The sequence below is a fragment of the Diadema antillarum genome, unplaced genomic scaffold (assembly GCF_040938485.1).
Source record: "Diadema antillarum isolate AM-2024a unplaced genomic scaffold, OU_Dant_1.0 scf00000096, whole genome shotgun sequence".
NCBI classification, from domain to species: Eukaryota; Metazoa; Echinodermata; class Echinoidea; order Diadematoida; family Diadematidae; genus Diadema; species Diadema antillarum.
In genome coordinates this window covers 335,919-362,735 of record NW_027270985.1, presented here as the reverse complement: position 1 = coordinate 362,735, position 26,817 = coordinate 335,919, and the positions used below count along the sequence as shown (strand labels likewise).

Here is a 26,817-nt window from a genome sequence, read left to right as displayed (position 1 = left end):
GTCACAGCTACAACATAAATAAGTTTCAGAGGAAATGAAGCAAAATCAGCTGAGATAAAGGTGCTTAAACGTTGTCAAGTCAATGCATGGTTTCTAAAAAAATCACCTCCCATAGACATAACACGTAAACTTGTCCGATTTTGCGTCTTTACCTTTAAACACAATTTAAAGCATGATGACGTCATCAAATTTCAAAACCATGACATGGACTTGAAAGGCAAATGTTCAAAGTACAACATATCTGAATTTGGGATAATATTGAACTTAAACAACAGAGATACGAGCAAATGAATGTCAGAAACAGTACCTCAAAAAAATTAATTCCACTTTTTTGATTTCAGATGACGATATGATGACGTCATAATGTAATTATGGAAATAATGATACTTGAAACGTCATGTCCAATTTATATGCTTTTGTAATATGCAATAAAAACATAGGGTCACCTGACGTTTTAAAGAGCTATGGCGAAATAAACAAAGACATGTTTTTTCACTATATTTGCACATAGACGCGCACGCGAAATTTGAACTTTGACGCAAGTGCATTGCTTTGTTATTTGTAGGAATCGATTAGAAATCAATGGATATTGTTGCTCAAAGTATCAGGAATCCAAATCTGTCAAAAAAAGTGTATTTTCATGTTGCTGACGCGCTGTGCGCGCGAAAATGCGCGGACGGACACGCACGCGCAAAATTGTTTGAAACGCATAAAATTGTCTGAAACTTCGAGATTTCCCATTGGAAAGTTGTTTTGAGCCTTTTAAAATTTTGACGCGCGCTTACGCGCACTTAATGATGTCCTAGGTAATTAGCATCAAAAGAAGTAAGATAGAACGTGACCTGAACTTTATGTCCACAAAAAATGATACAGAAATGACCTTTAGTTATGAAGTTATGATCGATCATGTAACATGGTCCAAAAATCACAAAATGGCGCCTAGACGACGTCATAGATATGTTACTGTCATGAAAACCTTATTGTGGCTAGATATTGTCATGAGACATGTTCCCTGAAAATGTCATGTTATTCCGTAATGTCATTCTTGAGATATTGATGACACAAAATTGTCCAGAAAGAAAGAAGAATAAAAAGAAACGAGACATGAAAACTCGTCACATTGAGGACGAGTTAGGTGATACGCTTGTGGTCATGAGATGACAGTCATCTGTGATCGACAAAGAAAAGAATGTGATATAGGCACCTTGAAGTTATATTGAGCGTGCATGCGAAACCGTATCTGTAACCACTCGACCACGGGTCATCCACGGAAATGGTAAGACAAAAAAACAACAACAATGTATAGATATAACGGGGGGAAAGTCAATGCCCACTCAACTAACGTGGCCGTGTGAACATCTATTGCATTGCTAGACGGAAAAGCGGCCTTGTAACGACTGAGGTCGCTATGCCATTTCTGGCAACTTGGGAAAAATACGTCCCGCAGACATAAAACCTATAATCGGCTGGTTTTGATACCTTGCCTTTAATCACAATTTTCAGTGTAATGACGTCATCAAATTACAAAACAATGACATGGTCTTGAAAGAAAATTGTTCAAAGTACAACACCTCAGTCGTCGTCATTACATACTATGATCGGTTTGACAAAGTCAACCTGCAAAATGTTGCTGCAGTCGAAGCAATGTGGTCTCCAACACACAAAAAAGAGGGATATGGCGTGTGTGTGTGTCTGTGTGTGTGTATAGGTGCGTTTATATACGAACGTGATTTCTACATGGACGAATATGTAATACAAAATTGAAGAAAAAAAAAACAGTAAAGTAGCTAATTATTTTGTTTCGTGATCTTGTGGGGTTCGAACCCGCAACCTCACGTCTCTGAGACGTCGCCTTTAACCACTCGGCGACACGTCTCGACGGGAAAATATGGGGAACGTTATGGACTTGAAAGACAGTTGTTCAATATATAACACATTCATCGTACGTTGTCAGTTTGCTATTGACATGACGATCTATCATTTGAATATGAGGCAGGCATTAGTACCTGTATGAAATTATTATAGGCATGGTTATCAAATTGCCCTAAAATATCCTTATAATTGCCTTATTTTTACACACAGTTACGCTATCCCTTTAAACTCGTCACAGTTTAATCAGAATCATTAACATCATACATTAGTACCATATTCAGTTCCATAGCTGATCACGTTTGCTAATCAATTAAGAGTAATTGTCTAGCATGTGTCATATGGCCAACCTGTATACACACGTATATACACACACACAATGCTAAATGTATGTATCAAACATCTGTAACACAGCTTTGAACTAACTATAGGAATTATCGCTGCACTTATCATCCATACTTTTTATCACTATCTGAAACTCCACAAAAACCACTAATTGACAAATAATCATCAATACAGAAGACTGAATACCTTTTCTACAATGTATAGCTTGTTACATGTATAAATCAGCACAAAGTAACCACGACTACATTGTGTTACTGAATTAATATGAACAAATTTCATGTTGTGACAGTATACTATATCAGTTTGAAAAGCCCAACCTGCAAAACTATAATTTTGCAGCAGTCGAAGTAATGCAGTCTCCAACGCAAAACAAAGGTATACTGTGTGAGTGTGTGCGTATAGGTGTGTTTACATGCAAACGTGATTTCTACATGGACGAAGGTGTAGTACTCTATTGAAGAAAAAAAGTAAAAAAAATATATTATTTTCTTTCGTGCTCTTGTGAGGATCGAACCCGTACGTGTGCAACCTCACGTTTCTAAGACGACGCCTCTAACCACTCGACCATACGTCTCGACGAGAAAATTAGAGGAACGTAAGCTTATGTACGTGAAAGATGAATCAGGAATCGTTTGGTCCGCATTCCATTCTCATTTTCAGTTTTAAATTGCAAAATTGTCAACCTCATGAGGAGATTTCAAAGAATAAAATGCATGATTACTGCAGCTTATTGTCACAGCTACAACATAAATAAGTTTCAGAGGAAATGAAGCAAAATCAGCTGAGATAAAGGTGCTTAAACGTTGTCAAGTCAATGCATGGTTTCTAAAAAAATCACCTCCCATAGACATAACACGTAAACTTGTCCGATTTTGCGTCTTTACCTTTAAACACAATTTAAAGCATGATGACGTCATCAAATTTCAAAACCATGACATGGACTTGAAAGGCAAATGTTCAAAGTACAACATATCTGAATTTGGGATAATATTGAGCTTAAACAACAGAGATACGAGCAAATGAATGTCAGAAACAGTACCTCAAAAAAATTAATTCCACTTTTTTGATTTCAGATGACGATATGATGACGTCATAATGTAATTATGGAAATAATGATACTTGAAACGTCATGTCCAATTTATATGCTTTTGTAATATGCAATAAAAACATAGGGTCACCTGACGTTTTAAAGAGCTATGGCGAAATAAACAAAGACATGTTTTTTCACTATATTTGCACATAGACGCGCACGCGAAATTTGAACTTTGACGCAAGTGCATTGCTTTGTTATTTGTAGGAATCGATTAGAAATCAATGGATATTGTTGCTCAAAGTATCAGGAATCCAAATCTGTCAAAAAAAGTGTATTTTCATGTTGCTGACGCGCTGTGCGCGCGAAAATGCGCGGACGGACGCGCACGCGCAAAATTGTTTGAAACGCATAAAATTGTCTGAAACTTCGAGATTTCCCATTGGAAAGTTGTTTTGAGCCTTTTAAAATTTTGACGCGCGCTTACGCGCACTTAATGATGTCCTAGGTAATTAGCATCAAAAGAAGTAAGATAGAACGTGACCTGAACTTTATGTCCACAAAAAATGATACAGAAATGACCTTTAGTTATGAAGTTATGATCGATCATGTAACATGGTCCAAAAATCACAAAATGGCGCCTAGACGACGTCATAGATATGTTACTGTCATGAAAACCTTATTGTGGCTAGATATTGTCATGAGACATGTTCCCTGAAAATGTCATGTTATTCCGTAATGTCATTCTTGAGATATTGATGACACAAAATTGTCCAGAAAGAAAGAAGAATAAAAAGAAATAAAGAGAGATTTTGACAATCACAATAGGTGATACGCTGATAGCGTATCACCTAATAAAGAGAGATTTTGACAATCACAATAGGTGATACGCTGATAGCGTATCACCTAATAAAAAGAAATAAAGAGAGATTTTGACAATCACAATAGGTGATACGCTGATAGCGTATCACCTAATAAAGAGAGATTTTGACAATCACAATAGGTGATACGCTGATAGCGTATCACCTAACGAGACATGAAAACTCGTCACATTGAGGACGAGTTAGGTGATACGCTTGTGGTCATCAGATGACAGTCATCTGTGATCGACAAAGAAAAGAATGTGATATAGGCACCTTGAAGTTATATTGAGCGTACATGCGAAACCGTTTCTGTAACCACTCGGCCACGGGTCATCCACGGAAATGGTAAGACAAAAAAAAACCAATGTATAGATAAAACAGGGGGAAAGTCAATGCCCACTCAACCAACGTGGCCGTGTGAACATCTATTGCATTGCTAGACGGAAAAGCGGCCTTGTAACAACTGAGGTCGCTATGCCATTTCTGGCAACTTGGGAAAAATACGTCCCGCAGACATAAAACCTATAATCGGCTGGTTTTGATACCTTGCCTTTAATCACAATTTTCAGTGTAATGACGTCATCAAATTACAAAACAATGACATCGTCTTGAAAGACAATTGTTCAAAGTACAACACCTCAGTCGTCGTCCTTACATACTATGATCGGTTTGACAAAGTCAACCTGCAAAATTGTGCTGCAGTCGAAGCAATGTGGTCTCCAACACACAAAAAAGAGGGATATGGCGTGTGTGTGTGTGTCTGTGTGTGTGTATAGGTGCGTTTATATACGTACGTGATTTCTACATGGACGAATATGTAATACAAAATTGAAGAAAAAAAAGTAAAATAGCTAAGTATTTTGTTTCGTGATCTTGTGGGGTTCCAACCCGCAACCTTACGTCTCTGAGACGTCGCCTTTAGCCACTCGGCCATACGTCTCGACGAGAAAATATGGGGAACGTAAACTTATGTATGTGAAAGATACATGAGGAATCGTTTTGTCCACATTCCATTTTCATTTTCAGTTTTAAACTGCAAAATTGTCAATCTGATGAGGAGATTTCAAAGAATAAAATGCATGATTACTGCAGCTTATTGTCTCAGCTACAACATACTAAAGTTTCAGAGGAAATGAAGCAAAATCAGCTGAGATAGAGGTACTTCAACGTTGTCAAGTCAATGCATGGTTTTAAAAAAAATCACCTCCCATAGACATAACACGTAAACTTGTCCGATTTTGTGTCTTTACTTTTATCACAATTTTAAGTATGATGACGTCATCAAACTAGAAAACATCGATATGGATTTGAAAGACAGTTGTTTAATGTATAATATATTAATCGTACGTTGTCAGTTTGCTATTGACATGACGATCAATCACACGAATATGAGGCAGCTATTAGTACCTGTATGAAATTATTATAGGCATGGTTATCAAATTCCCTTAAAATTTCCTTATTATTGCTTTATTTTTACACACAGTTAAGCTATCTCTTTAAACTCGTCACAGTTTAATGAGAATCATGAACATCATACATTAGTACCATATTCAGTTCCATAGCTGATCGCGTTTGCTAATTAATTAAGATTTATTGTCTAGAATGTGCCATATGGCCAACCTGTATACACACGTGGACACACAAACACAATGCTAAATGTATGTATCAAACCTCTGTAACACAACTTTGAACTAACTGTAGAAAGTATTGCTGCACTTATCATACATACTTTTTATCATTATCTGAAACTCCACAAAAACCACTAATTGACAAATAATCATCAATACAGAAGACTGACTTAAAGGAACAATTCAAATACCTTTTTTTACAATGTATAGCTTCTTACATGTATAAAATCAGCACAAAGTAACCACGACTACATTGTGTTACTGAATTGATATGAACAAATTTCATTTTGTTACAATATACCATGATCAGCTTGAAAAGCCCAGCCTGCAATATTTTGCAGCAGTCGAAGCAATGCAGTCTCCAACGATAAACAAAGGGATACTGTGTGAGTGTGTGCGTATAGGTGTGTTTACATGCGAACGTGACTTCTACATGGACGAAGGTGTAGTACTCCATTGAAGAAAAAAAGTAAAAAAAAAATATTATTTTCTTTCGTGCTCTTGTGAGGTTCGAACCCGTACGTGTGCAACCTCACGTTTCTGTGACGACACCTCTAACCACTCGGCCATACGTCTCGACGAGAAAATTAGAGGAACGTAAACTTATGTACGTGAAAGATGAATCAGGAATCGTTTCGTCCGCATTCCATTCTCATTTTCAGTATTAAATTGCAAAATTGTCAACCTGATGAGGAGATTTCAAAGAATAAAATGCATGATTACTGCAGCTTATTGTCACAGCTACAACATACTTAATTTTCAGAGGAAATGAAGCAAAATCATCTGAGATAAAGGTGCTTAAACGTTGTCAAGTCAATGTATGGTTTTTAAAAAAATCACCTCCCATAGACATAACACGTAAACTTGTCCGATTTTGCGTCTTTACCTTTAATCACAATTTAAAGTATGATGACGTCATCAAATTTCAAAACCATGACATGGACTTGAAAGGCAAATGTTCAAAGTAAAACATATCTGAATTTGGGGTGATATTAAGCTTAAACAATAGAGATACGAGTAAATGAATGTCAGAAAGAGTACCTCAAAAAAATTAATTCCACTTTTTTGATTTCAGATGATGATATGATGACGTCATGAGTTTTCCTGGCAATATTGGTACTTGAAACGTTATTTCCAATTCATATGCTTTTGTAATATGCAATAGAAATATAGGGTCAATGGACGATTTAAAGAGCTATGGCGACATAAACAAAAACATGTTTTTTCACTATATTTGCAGAAAGACGCGCGCGCGGAATTTCAACTTTGACGCCAGTGCATTCCTTTGTTATAGGTCAAAGTCGATCGGAAATCAATGGATATTGTTACTCAAAGTATCAGAAATCCAAATCAGTCAAAAAAATTGCATTTTCATGTTAGTTACGCCCTCTGCGCGCGAAATTGCGCGGACGGACGCGCACGCGAGAAAATGTTTGAAACGCTTAAAATTGTCTGAAACTTCGAGATTTCCCATTGGGAAGTCGTTTTGAGCCTTTTAAAATTTTGACGCGCGCAAACGCGCGCGTAATGATGACCTGGGTAACTAGCGTTAAAATGTAAGATAGAGCGTGACCTGAACTTTGTGTCCACCGAAAATGATACAGAAATGATATCTAGTTATGAAGTTATGATCGATCATGTGACAAGGTCCGAAAATCACAAAATGGCGCCTAGATGACGTCATAGATATGTTACTGTCATGAAAACCTTATTGTGGCTAGATATTGTTATGAGGCATGTTGACTGAAAATGTCATGTTATTCCGTAATGTCATTGTTGAGATATTGACGACACAAAATGTGGCAGAAAGAAAGAAGAATAAAAAAAAAGAGAAATTTTGGCAATCACAATAGGTGATACGCTGATAGCGTATCACCTAAATAAAAAAAAAAGAAATTTTGACAATCACAATAGGTGATACGCTGATAGCGTATCACCTAACGAGATATGAAACTCGTCACGCTGACGAGTTAGGTGATACGCTTGGGGTCATCAGGTGTCGGTCATCTGTGATCGACAAAGAAAAGAATGTGATATAGGCACCTTGAAGTTATATTGAGCGTGCATGCAAAACCGTTTTTCTAACCACTCGGCCACGGGACATCCCCGGAAATGGTAAGGCAAAAAAAGAAATGTATAGATATTACAGGGGGAAATAGTCAATGCCCACTCAACAATCGTGGCCGCGTGAACATATATTGCATTGCTAGACGGAAATGCGGCCTTGTAACGACTGATGTCGCTATGCCATTTCTGGCAACTTGGAAAAAATACGTGCCGTAGACATAAAGCCTATAATCGGCTTGTTTTGATACCTTGCCTTTAATCACAATTTTCAGTGTGATGACGTCATCAAAGTACAAAACAATGACATGGTCTTGAAAGACAATTGTTCAAAGTACAACACCTCCGTCGTCGTCATTACATACTATGATCGGTTTGACAAAGTCAGCCTGCAAAATTTTGCAGCAGTCGAAGCAATGTGGTCTCCAACACAAAAAAGAGGGATATGGTGTGTGTCTGTGTGTCTGTGTGTGTGTATAGGTGCGTTTATATACGAACGTGATTTCTACATGGACGAATATGTAATACAAAATTGAAGAAAAAAAGTAAAATAGCTAAGTATTTTGTTTCGTGATCTTGTGGGGTTCGAACCCGCAACCTCACGTCTCTGAGACGTCGCCTTTATCCACTCGGCCATACGTCTCGGCGAGAAAATATGAGGAACGTAAACTTATGTATGTGAAAGATGAATCGAGAATCGTTTTGTCCACATACCATTCTCATTTTCAGTTTTAAACTGCAAAATTGTCAACCTGATGATGAGATTTCAAAAAATAAAATGCATGATTACTGAAGCTTATTGTCTCAGCTACAACATACTTAAGTTTCAGAGGGAATGAAGCAAAATCAGCTGAGATAAAGGTGCTTAAACGTTGTCAAGTCAATGCATGGTTAGAAAAAAAATCACCTCCCATAGACATAACACGTAAACTTGTCCGATTTTGCATCTTTACCTTTAATCACAATTCAAGGTATGATGACGTCATCAAATTTCAAAACCATGACTTGGACTTAAAAGGCAAATGTTCAAAGTACAACATATCTGAATTTGGGATAATAGTTAGCTTGAACAACAGAGATACGAGCAAATGAATGTCAGAAACAATACCTCAAAAAAATTAATTCCACTTTTTTGATTTCAGATGATTATATGATGACGTCATAATGTATTTAGGGAAATATTGATACCTGAAACGTTATTTTCAATTCATATGCTTTTGTAATATGCAATAAAAACATTGGGTCACTTGACGTTTTAAAGAGCTATGGCGAAATAAACAAAGACATGTTTTTCGCTATATTTCCACATAGACGCGCACACGAAATTTCAACTTTGACGCCAGCGCATTCCTTTGTTATAGGTCGAAATTGATCGGAAATCAATGGATATTGTTACTTAATGTATCAGAAATCCAAATCTGTCAAAAAATGTGCATTTTCATGTTGCTTACGCGCACTGCGCGCGGAAATGCGCGGACGGACGCGAACGCGCGAAACGCTTAAAATTGTCTGAAACTTCGAGATTTCGCATTGGAAAGTTGTTTTAAGCATTTAAAAACTTTGACGCGCGCTAATGCGCGCGTAATGATGACCTAGGTAATTAGCATTAAAAAGTAAGATAGAGCGTGACCTGAACTTTATGTCCAACGAAAATGATACAGAAATGACCTTTAGTTATGAAGTTATGATCGATCATGTAACACGGTCCGAAAATCACAAAATGGCGCTTAGATGACGTCATAGATATGTTACTGTCATGAAAACCTTATTGTGGCTAGATATTGTCATGAGACATGCTGACTGAAAATGTCATGTTATTCCGTCATGTCAATGTTGAGATATTCACGACACAAAATGTGCCAGAAAGAAAGAAGAATAAAAAGAAAGAAAGGAAGATTTTGACAAACACAATAGGTGATACGCTAAAAGCGTATCACCTAAAAAGAGAAATTTTGACAATCACAATAGGTGATACGCTGATAGCGTATCACCTAAAAAGAAAGAAAGGAAGATTTTGACAAACACAATAGGTGATACGCTAAAAGCGTATCACCTAAAAAGAGAAATTTTGACAATCACAATAGGTGATACGCTGATAGCGTATCACCTAAAAAGAAATGACGAGTTAGGTGATACGCTTGGGGTCCTTGAAGTTATATTGAGTGTGCATGCAAAACCGTTTCTCTAACCACTCGGCCACGGGACATCCCCGGAAATGGTAAGGCAAAAAAGAAATGTATAGATATTACACGGGGAAAAAGTCAATGCCCACTCAACAATCGTGGCCGCGTGAACATGTATTGCATTGCTAGACGGAAATGAGGCCTTGTAACGACTGATGTCGCTATGCCATTTCTGGCAACTTGGGAAAAATACGCGCCGTAGACTTAAAGCCCATAATCGGCTGGTTTTGATACCTTGCCTTTAATCACAATTTTCAGTGTGATGACGTCATCAAAGTACAAAACAATGACATGGTCTTGAAAGACAATTGTTCAAAGTACATTTAACACCTCCGTCGTCGTCATTACATACTATGATCGGTTTGACAAAGTCAGCCTGCAAAATTTTGCAGCAGTCGAAGCAATGTGGTCTCCAACACAAAAAAAGAGGGATATGGTGTGTGTCTGTGTGTCTGTGTGTGTGTATAGGTGCGTTTATGTACGAACGTGATTTCTACATGGACGAATATGTAATACAAAATTGAAGAAAAAAAGTAAAATAGCTAAGTATTTTGTTTCGTGATCTTGTGGGGTTCGAACCCGCAACCTCACGTCTCTGAGACGTCGCCTTTAACCACTCGGCCATACGTCTCGGCGAGAAAATATGAGGAACGTAAACTTATGAATGTGAAAGATGAATCGGGAATCGTTTTGTCCACATTCCATTCTCATTTTAAGTTTTAAACTGCAAAATTGTCGACCTGATGATGAGATTTCAAAAAATAAAATGCATGATTACTGAAGCTTATTGTCTCAGCTACAACATACTTAAGTTTCAGAGGAAATGAAGCAAAATCAGCTGAGATAAAGGTGCTTAAACGTTGTCAAGTCAATGCATGGTTTTAAAAAAATCACCTCCCATAGACATAACACGTAAACTTGTCCGATTTTGCATCTTTACCTTTAATCACAATTTAAGGTATGATGACGTCATCAAATTTCAAAACCATGACTTGGACTTAAAAGGCAAATGTTCAAAGTACAACATATATGAATTTGGGATAATATTGAGCTTAAACAACAGAGATACGAGCAAATGAATGTCAGAAACAGTACCTCAAAAAAATTAATTCCACTTTTTTGATTTCAGATGATGATATGATGACGTCATAATGTATTTAGGGAAATATTGATACTTGAAACGTTATTTTCAATTCATATGCTTTTGTAATATGCAATAAAAACATAGGGTCACCTGACGTTTTAAAGAGCTATGGTGAAATAAACAAAGACATGTTTTTCGCTATATTTCCACATAGACGCGCACACGAAATTTCAACTTTGACGCCAGCGCATTCCTTTGTTATAGGTCGAAATTGATCGGAAATCAATGGATATTGTTACTTAATGTATCAGGAATCCAAATCTGTCAAAAAAATGTGCATTTTCATGTTGTGTACGCGCACTGCGCGCGAAAATACGCGGACAGACGCTTACGCGCGGAACGCTTAAAATTGTCTGAAACTTCGAGATTTCCCATTGGGAAGTTGTTTTGAGCCTTCAAAAAGTTTGACGCGCGCGTACGCGCACGTAAAGATGTCCTTGGTAATTAGCATTACAAAGTAACATAGAGCGTGACCTGAACTTTATGTCCACAAAAAATGATACAGAAATGACCTTTAGTTATGAAGTTATGATCGATCATGTAACATGTCCGAAAATCACAAAATGGCGCCTAGATGACGTCATAGATACGTTACTGTCATGAAAACCTTATTGTGGCTAGATATTGTCATGAGACATGTTGACTGAAAATGTCATGTTATTCCGTCATGTCAATGTTGAGATATTCACGACACAAAATGTGCCAGAAAGAAAGAAGAATAAAAAGAAAGAAAGGAAGATTTTGACAAACACAATAGGTGATACGCTAAAAGCGTATCACCTAAAAAGAGAAATTTTGACAATCACAATAGGTGATACGCTGATAGTGTATCACCTAACAAGCAGACTTCGGGTTCATGGTTTTTCGGATTCTTCGTTCTTTTTTAATGGCAAACTTGAATAATAATTTCCATTATTTTTTTTTCAGTGTTATCGCAAGACATATTTAGGTGATACGCTATCAGCGTATCACCTATTGTGATTGTCAAAATTTCTCTTTTTTTTTATTCTTCTTTCTTTCTGCCACATTTTGTGTCGTCAATATCTCAACAATGGCATTACGGAATAACATGACATTTTCAGTCAACATGTCTCATGACAATATCTAGCCACAATAAGGTTTTCATGACAGTAACATATCTATGACGTCATCTAGGCGCCATTTTGTGATTTTCGGACCTTGTCACATGATCGATCATAACTTCATAACTAGATATCATTTCTGTATCATTTTCGGTGGACATAAAGTTCAGGTCACGCTCTATCTTACGTTTTAACGCTAGTTACCAAGGTCATCAATACGCGCGCGTTTGCGCGCGTCAAAATTTTAAAAGGCTCAAAACGACTTCCCAATGGGAAATCTCGAAGTTTCAGACAATTCTAAGCGTTTCAAACATTTTCTCGCGTGCGCGTCCGTCCGCGCAATTTCGCGCGCAGAGGGCGTAACCAACATGAAAATGCAATTTTTTTGACTGATTTAGATTTCTGATACTTTGAGTAACAATATCCATTGATTTCCGATCGATTTTGACCTATAACAAAGGAATGCACTGGCGTCAAAGTTGAAATTCCGCGCGCGCGTCTTTCTGCAAATATAGTGGAAAAACATGTTTTTGTTTATGTCGCCATAGCTCTTTAAATCGTCCATTGACCCTATATTTCTATTGCATGTTACAAAAGCATATGAATTGGAAATAACGTTTCAAGTACCAATATTGCCAGGAAAACTCATGACGTCATCATATCATCATCTGAAATCAAAAAAGTGGAATTAATTTTTTTGAGGTACTCTTTCTGACATTCATTTACTCGTATCTCTATTGTTTAAGCTTAATATCACCCCAAATTCAGATATGTTTTACTTTGAACATTTGCCTTTCAAGTCCATGTCATGGTTTTGAAATTTGATGACGTCATCATACTTTAAATTGTGATTAAAGGTAAAGACGCAAAATCGGACAAGTTTACGTGTTATGTCTATGGGAGGTGATTTTTTTAAAAACCATACATTGACTTGACAACGTTTAAGCACCTTTATCTCAGATGATTTTGCTTCATTTCCTCTGAAAATTAAGTATGTTGTAGCTGTGACAATAAGCTGCAGTAATCATGCATTTTATTCTTTGAAATCTCATCAGGTTGACAATTTTGCAATTTAAAACTGAAAATGAGAATGGAATGCGGACGAAACGATTCCTGATTCATCTTTCACGTACATAAGTTTACGTTCCTCTAATTTTCTCGTCGAGACGTATGGCCGAGTGGTTAGAGGTGTCGTCACAGAAACGTGAGGTTGCACACGTACGGGTTCGAACCTCACAAGAGCACGAAAGAAAATAATATTTTTTTTTTTACTTTTTTTCTTCAATGGAGTACTACGCCTTCGTCCATGTAGAAGTCACGTTCGCATGTAAACACACCTATACGCACACACTCACACAGTATCCCTTTGTTTATCTTTGGAGACTGCATTGCTTCGACTGCTGCAAAATATTGCAGGCTGGGCTTTTCAAGCTGATCATGGTATATTGTAACAAAATGAAATTTGTTCATATCAATTCAGTAACACAATGTAGTCGTGGTTACTTTGTGCTGATTTTATACATGTAAGAAGCTATACATTGTAAAAAAAGGTATTTGAATTGTTCCTTTAAGTCAGTCTTCTGTATTGATGATTATTTGTCAATTAGTGGTTTTTGTGGAGTTTCAGATAATGATAAAAAGTATGTATGATAAGTGCAGCGATACTTTCTACAGTTAGTTCAAAGTTGTGTTACAGAGGTTTGATACATACATTTAGCATTGTGTTTGTGTGTCCACGTGTGTATACAGGTTGGCCATATGGCACATTTTAGACAATAAATCTTAATTAATTAGCAAACGCGATCAGCTATGGAACTGAATATGGTACTAATGTATGATGTTCATGATTCTCATTAAACTGTGACGAGTTTAAAGAGATAGCTTAACTGTGTGTAAAAATAAAGCAATAATAAGGAAATTTTAAGGGAATTTGATAACCATGCCTATAATAATTTCATACAGGTACTAATAGCTGCCTCATATTCGTGTGATTGATCGTCATGTCAATAGCAAACTGACAACGTACGATTAATATATTATACATTAAACAACTGTCTTTCAAATCCATATCGATGTTTTCTAGTTTGATGACGTCATCATACTTTAAATTGTGATAAAAGTAAAGACACAAAATCGGACAAGTTTACGTGTTATGTCTATGGGAGGTGATTTTTTTTTTAAACCATGCAATGACTTGACAACGTTTAAGCACCTCTATCTCAGCTGATTTTGCTTCATTTCCTCTGAAACTTTAGTATGTTGTAGCTGAGACAATAAGCTGCAGTAATCATGCATTTTATTTCTTGAAATCTCCTCATCAGATTGACAATTTTGCAGTTTAAAACTGAAAATGAAAATGGAATGTGGACAAAACGATTCCTCATGTATCTTTCACATACATAAGTTTACGTTCCCCATATTTTCTCGTCGAGACGTATGGCCGAGTGGCTAAAGGCAACGTCTCAGAGACGTAAGGTTGCGGGTTCGAACCCCACAAGATCACGAAACAAAATACTTAGCTATTTTACTTTTTTTTCTTCAATTTTGTATTACATATTCGTCCATGTAGAAATCACGCACGTATATAAACGCACCTATACACACAGAGACACACACACACACGCCATATCCCTCTTTTTTGTGTGTTGGAGACCACATTGCTTCGACTGCAGCACAAATTTTGCAGGTTGACTTTGTCAAACCGATCATAGTATGTAATGACGACGACTGAGGTGTTGTACTTTGAACAATTGTCTTTCAAGACGATGTCATTGTTTTGTAATTTGATTACGTCATTACACTGAAAATTGTGATTAAAGGCAAGGTATCAAAACCAGCCGATTATAGGTTTTATGTCTGCGGGACGTATTTTTCCCAAGTTGCCAGAAATGGCATAGCGACCTCAGTCGTTACAAGGCCGCTTTTCCGTCTAGCAATGCAATAGATGTTCACACGGCCACGTTGGTTGAGTGGGCATTGACTTTCCCCCTGTTATATCTATACATTGTTTTTTTTTTTTTTTTGTCTTACCATTTCCGTGGATGACCCGTGGCCGAGTCGTTACAGAAACGGTTTCGCATGTACGCTCAATATAACTTCAAGGTGCCTATATCACATTCTTTTCTTTGTCGATCACAGATGACTGTCATCTGATGACCACAAGCGTATCACCTAACTCGTCCTCAATGTGACGAGTTTTCATGTCTCGTGTCATTGTGTTTCCTTAAAGGTCCAGTTTACCTTTGGGAGCAGTGATTTCAAAAATGTTCAAGATATCACATTTGATTCATATATGTAGGTCTGTTGTGTCATAAAACATCCTACCATATAAAATTTTTGCAATAAAGCCTAAAATATAAGGAGATATCAGTGTTTTTCTCAATAAACCATAACTGTATACGCTTTAGTCTGGAAACATTTTTATTATAACTATTGTTTATATTTTGTGTATTTAACAACACTTGACATCGATTATACGGATTCACATTTTTACAGTGGTTGTTTCTATCCCTAACTCACATTTTAGAACAATTTAAAACACTAATGCAGGGTTTTTGTTTCATCTGCAAATGGTAAATTATGCCTTTAATCGCTGCATATCGTCAGTCACTTTTACAAAGTATGCGAGAGGTGATTATCACTTTTGCGAATATCATAATGAGAGAAAGTACATTCTTTGCTACCAATCGTAAATGTTGTTACTTCTTGCCAGAAAAGTAATTAGTGCTGTAGAAATGTGAATGTATACACTTAAACCTTGTGCTGCAGTTACAGTTGCCTCTTACACTACTCACGTTGAAACCCCCAAATTCTGCGGAGTGATTAACTCTTTACGTGCCATGTTCGCCACGTCCGAGTCAGTAACAACAGCGTGCCAACTTTGCATATTCTGCTCAAATCCAGAAACCCGCCAAAACCGATCGATAAATCGCCAAATACCTCAGTATAATGAGAGCTTTTCTCGCGCCTCCGCTCGTCTCACATATAGCTTGAACAAAATGATACTGCAGGGCTTACAAGTACGCTTTTAGATAAGCGTGTGGTGCAAGTAATTATCAATTCTTTCAAGTTTTGTGTACTACATTCCTTATAAACGATATGAAGGAGCTTGATATTCAGCAAGTTTTACCATAACTGAACGATCCAATCGTGCCGAAGGGGGAAAATACAGGTACAATTTAGCAAAATTTATCAAACATAAAGTGAAAGTGACCCTGACAGATATACTGTCCAATACTCTGTAAGAATCAAAACACTTCATTTCAACAAATAGAGCAGGCTGTACACAAATATTTTCTTTATTATTCTTTTTTTTTTTTACATCAGAGTAGAAGTGTTAAAAAAAACAAACAAACACACCATTGATGGAATACCCTACAGGCCTATAGTGTTCATATTCAATTCAATTCAATCATAGTTTATTTCCAATCAATCATAGTTTATTTCCAATCAACGAAAATCAAAAACATAGTACAATGTATACATGTCATTAAATGATATTGTTCAAACGCTTGCAAAAGATTCATGTAATATACGAGACAAATTATAGAACAACATATATGTACAATAATAAAGAGGAAAACTGTACAAATACTACGTGGGCGAGCGGAAAATAAATTCGATCATGGAAAATAGTGATCCACTAAAAAGCAAAGCTTGTCGGACGTGGATCGCTAGATAAATAATGAGTGAATGATATACTATTCTATAACAATATACATGTAGTTATTTTGAGATACACAGGTCGGGAAAAAAATATAGAATACCAATGCTATAGTGCCCGGACACTGTTCATTGAACCACGTGTACCGGGAAAATATGACAAGGACAATACATTCGTACACACATTCAATTACCCACACGCATATACACTGTTGGACGCGAGACAGTACCGAGAGGAGAGAAGACGGTAACAATACAAGTCTACGAAGAACAACAGACAGGAAAGGAAAAGGAGAGAAGAAAGAAGAGAGGTCTGCACACAGAACACGCCAAGTGCTGCGACATCAGGACAGGTGAAAGCTCAAGCATAAATTATAACAATTTAGATTATCTAAGATTATAAGTAGAAAGTAAATGTTTTCTGAGTTTATATTTAAATGTGACAAATTTGGGGGAATCTTTTAAACTATTATCTAATTTATTCCAAAGTCTGGGTCCGGTATAAAGAAATGTATTTTGGGCATGTGCGGTTCTCATTAACGGAAGATGGAATTCGTCGGATCGTCGCGTGGGATAGTTATGAACATGACTGTTTCGATGAAATAAATCGTGGAATATTTTAGGTAAAAAGGTACTGTTGTAATTAAACATAAACTGACCAAGTTGAAACACATACAAATCATTTACTTTTAATATTTTATGGTCAGAAAACAAAGCATCTGTATGTTCTCGGGTATGTAAATTAAAAACAATTCTAAGCGCTTTCTTTTGCAATAAAGGAAGTTTATCAAGTAACATCTGATATGTATTACCCCAAGCAAGAATCCCGTAGTTTAAATAAGGGAGTATCAAACTAGAATAAAGAGTTAATAATGCAGATGAAGGAAGATAATATTTTAATCTATTCATTACGCCAATGTTACGTGAAATAATTTTACATATGTTATCAATATGATTCCTCCATGAAAGCTTGTTATCAACGCAAACACCAAGAAATTTAAAAGAAGAAACTTCTTCTAAGGGAGTAGTATCAAATGTTATATTGCCTGGGAGGCTATCTAAAGAATTACTAAAGAGCATAACTTTTGTTTTTTTGAATATTTAATGACAATTTGTTTGCGTATATCCATTGTATGACCTTTATCAATTCTTCATTGACTGTTCTTATTAAGATATTTGGGTCAGGGTGGGAAAAAAAAAGATTAGAGTCATCCGCGAATAATATGATTGATAGTTTCTCCGACGATCTATGAAAATTATTAATATAAATAATGAATAACAATGGGCCTAATAAACTCCCTTGTGGAACACCACATGCAATTGTTTTACTTTGAGAGTCAAAGCCGTTGACATGTACAAATTGGGATCTTTCTGATAGGTAACTCGTGAACCACTCCAAGGCCTTTCCACGTATTCCATAATGAGACAGTTTGGCGAGAAGTATTCCGTGGTTAATCGTGTCAAAGGCCTTGGAGAAGTCCAAGAAGATACCTATTGTGTGTGAAAGTGTGTCGAGTGCGTGTGTGACTTTGTTGATGATAGAAGCCAAATTGAGTGGTACTGTATATCTCACACCACATACAAGACTCTTTCTCTGGATTCGTTGTAAAGTATGTTGCGTGCTGTTTTATGTTAAGTTCTCCACGTCCAGTAAAATGATACTTCTGCCATCAGTTTGTTAAGGAAGTTCAGATAATCACATATTCTAACCTTACATTGCCGAACGACAAAATCGATAGACAACAAATAATACCCCCTCCCCGAAGAAATAAACTGATGTAGATTTAACATGACCAGTATCAGGAAATATATATATATATATATATATATATATATATATATATGTGTATATATATATGTATTTCTATGAAACGGTTCCCAGGCCCTGCTTGCACAATATGAACATGTCCGCACGACTACCCTAAACTTTACTTTGCTCTGTTTGATAACCGCTGTAAACATAAAAAAAAAAATGGAAATTAAATGAAATGAAATTATGTTCCTTTCCATAATGCCTAGTTTGCGGTGGTCATACGTTACCACAGTTGTTTGTTCTTCATGTGGGTTGGTGACTTATTTATGCAATTTTATGGTGGTTCGTTCGCTATTGATTGTTTACTCATTTTTTATTTAATGTATTAAGATGTCTTACTTATGATTCGTTTACTAACGATTTTACTCATGATATAGAATATTGCAACACTGCGATAAATATTTTTTTTTTCAACGGCATTGGTATTCTAGATATTTTTCTTCTGATAAAATACCTTTTTCAGTAAATTTGACATGTAATGCAATAGAATGAGAAACAAAGTCCACATTAATAAAAAGAAAATCAAACAAATTCCACAGTTTTTAAAATGCTGCAAAATGACGTCCATAAGACTGAAGGTCAGTCGCCGTTGCCAACGGAGCGTGTAATCGCACGTTTTCAGGGCCAGCCAGAGGAATTTCAGATACTCCACGTCTTTCTCAGTATCTTCCTCATTATCTGCGTGGGTATAGTTATCGAACATTAAGACTTCAAAGTCCTCAAGTGGTGTGACCCTCACTATTTCCTCACGAACGGCTCCCGTGTCGGCATTTTGACTCTTGTAGGTTATCACTACAATCGGATACTCGCCTTCATACGATGTGGATAGAAAAAGGGAAGAAAATACACGAATAATTAAATGAGAAACAAACGAAGAAACGAAAGACATTTAAAAATCGTACATTTTACTGCTTTAAATATCATAACTGGTAAATGAGAAAAAAGACAACTAAGTGCCTGATATGACCAACATACAAATTTATAATGACCATCTAGAGATCTTTTTCACCTTTCAACTTTCTCAGTATCAATTGGAATATTAAAGTTTCTACATGGATTTATCTCTTGAATGGCATAATGGAGTTGCCATCTACTCTGTGTTAGAGACCTGTGAGTCGTAGTTTACGTAACTATGGTAACATATTGGATTATACAGGGTACTTTAGAGAGGCATGCAACAAGTTACCGAAATAAAAACTAAAAAAGCTGTTTTGGAATTGGAATACAGAAGTGAGTAGTCTGAGGAAAATAGGTATAATACCATTAACACAACAAAGTTGTTTGTCTATTATGATTAAACGCGGCTTCTCGTCAGTCTTTGACTTGACCAAAATGTATTACAATTGAATGCATGTTATTGTTTGCTCCAGCGTACGCTATGATGGATTTAACACGTAGGGTCATCCCAGGCCTGCCTACCACCTGAATAACGAGTTTTAAATACAATTTTGACTTAGTCTCTTGTGCCTCGAAGGCCATGTCAGACCTTTACAACTATGTTGACTAACAATAGGGTTCATGACTGATTTTAAAGTCAGTTATCCTCTGAAGACAAAACGTGCTACGAAAAGCATCAAACTTTGCCACAACTGCATCTGCATAATGGTAAAATCCGATGAATAAAACAAAACAGAAATAAAAAATCCGGAGGGAACCTGGGATGTGTCTGAATATGTGATTAATTGTATAAAATTTAATCATATTGCAGATATATAGCACAACGCAAAGAATAACTACTCTCATCAACCACTTCTATTATGACTTCATTCAACCTGCGAAGATTATGCCCCGTCATATTGACTATATGGGTGTGAAAAACACTGACATCTTTTTGTATTGATATTCAAGTTATAGAAAACACAAGACGGACGGGCGGCAACATACAAATTTTAAACATTCGCCCTTTCGAAAGAAAATACCTGAACAGTATTATTTACATGAGCAATCATCATGAGAAAACAATCATCAAAATCATTAGGCTTAACCAGTAGCATTATCCTTTAAAAAGGCGGGTCATGACACTTACAACCAATGAGATGAGTTTATTCAAGATGACAATCACTGTAAACTAATTTTACGACCTTCGTAAAAGTAGTCATGATGGGATAGAAATAAAATGGGGATATTAAAGAGTGAGAAATGCGGAAACATGAACCCTTTCAGGAGGTGTGGTTATGCATGGAAAATGAAGCATACATCCAAAGCTTTTACCCCAAACCCTGACTCTGCACCCGACTAGTTACCCCAAATCTGCTCAAATCTGCATCCCGATTCCTCATCCCAACTCTGCGCCACCTAACTTCTTGTGCTGATTCCAACCCCAACTTGGTTCCCTTCCATCGCGTCAGCTTCACTTTAACCACCAATGAGTCGAAGCATTTTCTCAAATCTCTTCAATCAAGGAAATGCACGTGACGTGCAGTTGTAGTGTATATTTGAACATCACTGCAAATTATTATCATTTGTGAAATTGACAAACTTTACATGAGAAAGCTATATCATTATGGCAGGTTGATTTTTGGTTTGCTGCTCCCATCATTGATGTGTATTTAGAAGCAGTTGAGGTTCAAAGGCACCTTTATAGCCAAATATGACCGAAATGAGGGAAACGGTTCTTTTGTAAGCAACGATGCACGGCTATTACGCAATCGTCCTTCTCCAGCCATCTGACAATGTCTGAATGCACCAATTACCAAGCACATAGTCAGTTGGTGTTGGTGATGATGGCATTAAAAAAAAAGACCTCCGTTAGTAGTCCGCTCCATTTGTGCAGTAGGTCCATGGTTAGAGCAACGTGGTAAGAGAGTTTGAAATCCAACTAGATATAACATGTATAAGTATTCCAACAGTTTTCCGTTTTCTATTGATGAACAAAAGAATTTTGCCCCTTTATGTTAAATGTTTGAAACCATTATCTTCCTGAGTAATAGTGACATTTTTTTTTAACGCTGACATTATTTCCGGTATAAAATTATGGTGCTTTTTTATACATTAGATGGGATGGAATTTCATCTAGCGATAAAACCAGTTACAAAACAAAAAGTCAACTCCTCTTCCAAAAGTAAGCGCTAAAGTGTATCCACTTCCGATTTCTGTGAATGCTATGGAAGTGTTTCAAATTACTCTCTTCGGAAAGCCAGTTTTCTGACTTAAAGCGATTATTTCCGTCAAATAAAAGTGATATGGCATTATCTTAAAGTATAGCTCTTTGCAAAATGCGTGTGTGCGCGGACATGCACAGTTGATTTTCATAATTATTTTAGCAAAATTTCTTCAATTTTCGCTCATTGTCTATCAATAAGGATGGTGGAAATTAATTCCCATTATAGAGACATAAATTATCTTTTATAATTATGCTTCGTGTATCATGTTCCCAGCGGTAACGACAGTAACGTTTCAGGCCACCTGGATAAAACGGGGTGGATGTTAGACAACGCGGGGAACAGGATGGACAAACGTGATAGACCGAGAACGCTGTTGATCTCTTGTCAGATCGTTAAACTGTCAAACAATTTGCCAAGGCAGTCACGGTGCTAATGAGAAACCTGCCAGTAATATAATTGGGTGAAGGTAACAAAACGCGATTGTACGTGGCAGGCCGTGACAAAACTTGGAGGCGGTTTGTAGTGGTACGCGACTGAAAATATTGTGTAGTCTAGACTGATAAGACGCCATTAGAACGGCGTCTAGTACACTGTAAAAAATTGCTGTAAAAATTACAGTAATTTTTAACGGTAAAATGCTGTAGGAGCGATTTTACAGCAATTTGCCGTATTTTTAGGCGGTTCACGGTAATTTCCTGGAAGCATTAGTGCTGTTCTTTTCGCAGACAAATGTTACGGTAAATTACTGTAACAGAGCGCCCGAAGTGCATTCTGGGATACACAACGTCACACGCGCATGCGCACCATGCGCGAGCGCAGAACATAAATCTCTGCAAACGTTGGGTGTCTGAAGGAGAACATAAGTTGCCAGTTATCTGTGGAAATCATCGAGAATCAAGTGCAAGTGTAAATTTCCCTGGTAAGTGGTGATGATGTTTTTTCTAAGGATCTTTTAGATCTGGAAATCTTGTGTCTATATTTTTCCAATATTATGTAATATTTCATGGAAATTTGACATTCAATTCATCGTACTCACTTTTCGCGCTTTCTGTGTTGTCTACGCAAGATGTGTGTGTTAATGTGTACGTTGTGTTGTCTACCTAAGATGTGTACGTGTGCGGGGTGTTTTATGTGTGTGGCTATTACTATGCCTATGCCATGCAGATTCGAACGAGACGACTGGACTGGACTGGACTGAACGACTTTAATAACTTAGTTTTGAATGCTCAAATATTTCAACACAAGATCTATCTATAGAATGTTAGAACAAGTTGAAATTATCTTATAAGTGCTTCTTAACATTTTATTGGTATCACGTCGCAGGGTGTGGTTTTTCATTCGCAGTAGACTAAAATGCATAGGGTCTAACACTACAATTAGTTTGCAAGAATCCACAGTCAATTGAAGGAGGCAGACTTAATCAGAAGAAGAGAAATCCTAATGCGTATCATGTACAAGTACTGTGCACTACATACTGTACGTGTATGGTCTATAGTTTACTGCATGCTATCCTAGCTGGCCGCCGGCTGACAATGACAATGACAATGACAATGATTGGCTATTCTACTAGGCGTCCTTTGTTCACAGCGCGCTACGCTAGCGTACAGCCTGCCTGTGTGAGTTGAGATCTATCTTCATTTGCATTGATTAGCACCTTCTGTCTCTTCTGACAACTGTAACACTGAATACTTGACTCATGCAGTCCCAATCAGGCATGCATAGTCAGGAGCAAACGATTTCAGCGGTTATCTTAGAAGTTATCAGAACATACATAAAAATGCACATATGGGACTAGAATGTAAACAAGTAATGAATGCACCTCTAACTGTTAGTACTGCCGCTGCTTATTTTGACACCTCGGAAGGCATTGATGATGTTAAATATATATTGTTAATCTTCGATCTGATTTAGCTGATAAAATATAAAATCACATAGATAGAGAGTTATTTTATTTGATCTTTTACCGAGGGAGATGGGTCCATTCAGTCGCGTCATTGCAGGGAGTGACTGTTTTTATTTGTATGGCGCAGCAACGCAGGTAGCCCGACAGACAACGCAAACTTTTTTTTTTCTTTTTCTTTTTTCCTACCATGATATATGCACTGTACTGCTCATGTGTATGTGCGGACAAATCCGACGTGAGTGAATGGACCCCTCGCCCACGGTAAAAGATCATTTAATAAAATAACTCTTTATCTATGACATGATTCTATATTTTATCAGCTAAATCAGATCGAAGATTAACAGCATATTTAATATCAATGCCTTCCGAGGTGTCAAAATAAACAGCGGCAGTACTAACAGAGGTGCATTTATTGCTTGTTTACATTTAGAATCTAGTCACATATGTACATTTTTATGTATGTTCTGATAACTTCTAAGATAACCGCTGAAATTGGTCACTCCTGACTATGCATGCCTGAGTGGGACTAGGTCAAGTATTCACTGTTACAGTTGTCAGAAGAGACAGAAGGTGCTAATGCACTTTCATATCCTGCCCGCATCCGTGAAAGAATTTTCTTCAAAATTTCAGAGAGTAATCACCAACATGTATCGCATCTTTCACCTCAATTTGAATCAAGTGAGACAGAGGCCGAGGGAACTCTCTGTCAGTGTCATCGCTCAACACGATCTCTCTGCTGTATGCTGAAGTTAGTATCAAATCTCAGTGTTACGTGCATGTTGGATACACATTCGCCTAAATTTTGATTGCTAAATGCTAGCGTCAGTTTAAACGTATCACACACAAAGTACACACTAACACAGCGGAGAGACCGTGCTGAGCGACAAAGCGACGACACCAACATCAGAGCCGTAATGGAGGCTTCCCTCTGTCCAATGTGATTCAAATTGAGGTGAAAGATGCAATACATGTTGGTGACTTTAATGACCATTACATATTATCTACAAAGAAAGGTTCAATGGGCCACCACCACAGATGGTACACCGAATCAAGGACCAGTGGCCATATCTCTTCCTTCCTACATGTTCAGTATAAGCATTTTGCAACCCTTACTGGTGTCAATATTACCTCCACCCTTCTGACCGCATTTAGAGAGAAAGGACAAGCCATCCTTCAATTCCTAGTGAAGGAGAAATGGGACGATAAGAACGATGCCCGACAAATTGTGGAAGCGGTATATGGCGAAGGGGATCCCAACTTGCACCAGGTCGCATGGGCCATCTTGACAGGTCTCCAGAGCTTCTTCAAAGTGAAGGATGATGCACTCTTCCTACTCTGGGATGTAAGAATTAATAATTACATTTTATTCTTATCTGTACCCAAAAAATATTTTGCAATATTAGTCTGGAGTGCAAAAATTAAGCATTTGGTTATTGCTTTCATGCCAATCACTCTACGCTTTGTGAATATGTTTTCTTTATAAAATTCATCTTGCCAGCTAGTGCATTGGATTGAAGGATTCAAACCGGTTAAATGTGTTTAAGCTACTAGTTCTCAAGAACCTTAAATTCTTTTCTCTGTGGAACTGTTCCTTAGACTTTTTTTTTTTTTTTTTTTTGGTGGGGGGTTGAGTGAGCCATTGGCACACCCCATCTAAAAAAAGATCTCCCCCCCCCCTGCAAGTATTATGCAAGTTCATTGATGAACAACTGAAAATTTATTTGAGATTGGATTGGAGCTTCAAATTTGGGGACTTCTATATTTAAATCAAAATCAATTAAATGACACTATAGTGTAGAGTTGAATCGAATGTGTAATTGTGGTATAAACACTTGATTTTCATATGATTCTTTTCCTTTATGCACCCTTAATCTTCAGGTAACTGCTACTGCTGAGGAATTCGAAAGAGCAAGCGAGGCAACTGAATGTGAAGCACCGAAGCTTGTCATCCAAGGTGCGTTATCATTTAAGACTTCCAAAGATTTTGATTGAAAATCGTTGTAGAATGATATAATTGGACATTAAAAACATTTTCACTTTTGGGTGTAGATTAATGTCTGTATAGATTATGTGTCCATCTTCTTAACCAGACTTGTAGTTATCGTACTTTCAGCCTTTTACAGTTTTTAATTCATTTCAAACTGTAACATCATTTGAATGTACAATGCAATCACTTACCAAGGAGACATGTGAATACTGTATGATCCTAACCAAATGGTAAAAACAAGAGAGGAAGAAAAGAGCAAAAAACAATCTATACTTTTCACTCTGTGCTCTTGTCTTGTGATATTTCCACTATGTGTATTTTATTGGAGGGGGGAAGGAAAAAACATATCTGGTCTATCAAAAATGAGAAGAAAATATTATACATATAGTGCATGCTCTTGAGTTGAATATGTACCATAATATGTGCATCTATATACGGTATATTTGACGAAAATGAGCATGTACTATGCGTTATATACATGTAAGATGGGAAACTGCTTTTGGGATCGGAACTCACAAACTCTACATTGCAACATTCATTGATAAAGTCCAATGAACTCTGTATTATCGATTAATTTTTGTCGTTATCGAGCGTTGTTTATGGCAGTTTGTGTAAAAAATGGCATATAATGAATTACGCAATGGCAAGACACGCGAATCTGACCAATCAGAAACCTTGTTTCATACAATATTTTTTACTCTTTAGTGAAAGGTGTCAGAGATGTTCCCATCAGCCAGTGTAGCAGAAGCAAAACCATAAATCAGTTAAGCCAAATGAAGGTCATAATGATTAAATTGTAACTTTATTTTTGTTTGATAGGGGATCCCATTGCCTCAGCAACATCCAGATGGACAGTTCTTGTGGAAAATGGTGTTATTGGTCAATCTACATCAGCTGAAGCAGGCTTCATTTGTGGGTTATCCTTCCCGTTTGCCTCATACTACAATCTGAACTTGCAGTATCAGAGCAGAGCATCCACAACACTCAAATTCATTCAGAGGTACTAATGGCATGCAAAATATCAGAAGCATAGAATATCTGAGCTCTTTTTTTATTTTGAATGTACTTTATCATGTGTCAATATGCTGCAGCCTGCTGGAGGTGGGTGCCGGAGGATTAATTTTGTTGTTGTTGTTGTTG

The 26,817-nt window shown here is 37.0% G+C and overlaps 1 long non-coding RNA gene across 1 annotated transcript; it reads left to right on the top strand.

Annotated features, from left to right (window-relative positions):
* The first annotated feature begins 24,786 nt into the window (after positions 1–24,786).
* Positions 24,787–26,612, top strand: LOC139718553 (uncharacterized). Its single transcript, XR_011710038.1, has 3 exons — positions 24,787–25,032; positions 25,569–25,644; positions 26,497–26,612. It is a non-coding gene; the product is annotated as an uncharacterized lncRNA (long non-coding RNA).
* The last annotated feature ends 205 nt before the right edge of the window (positions 26,613–26,817 follow it).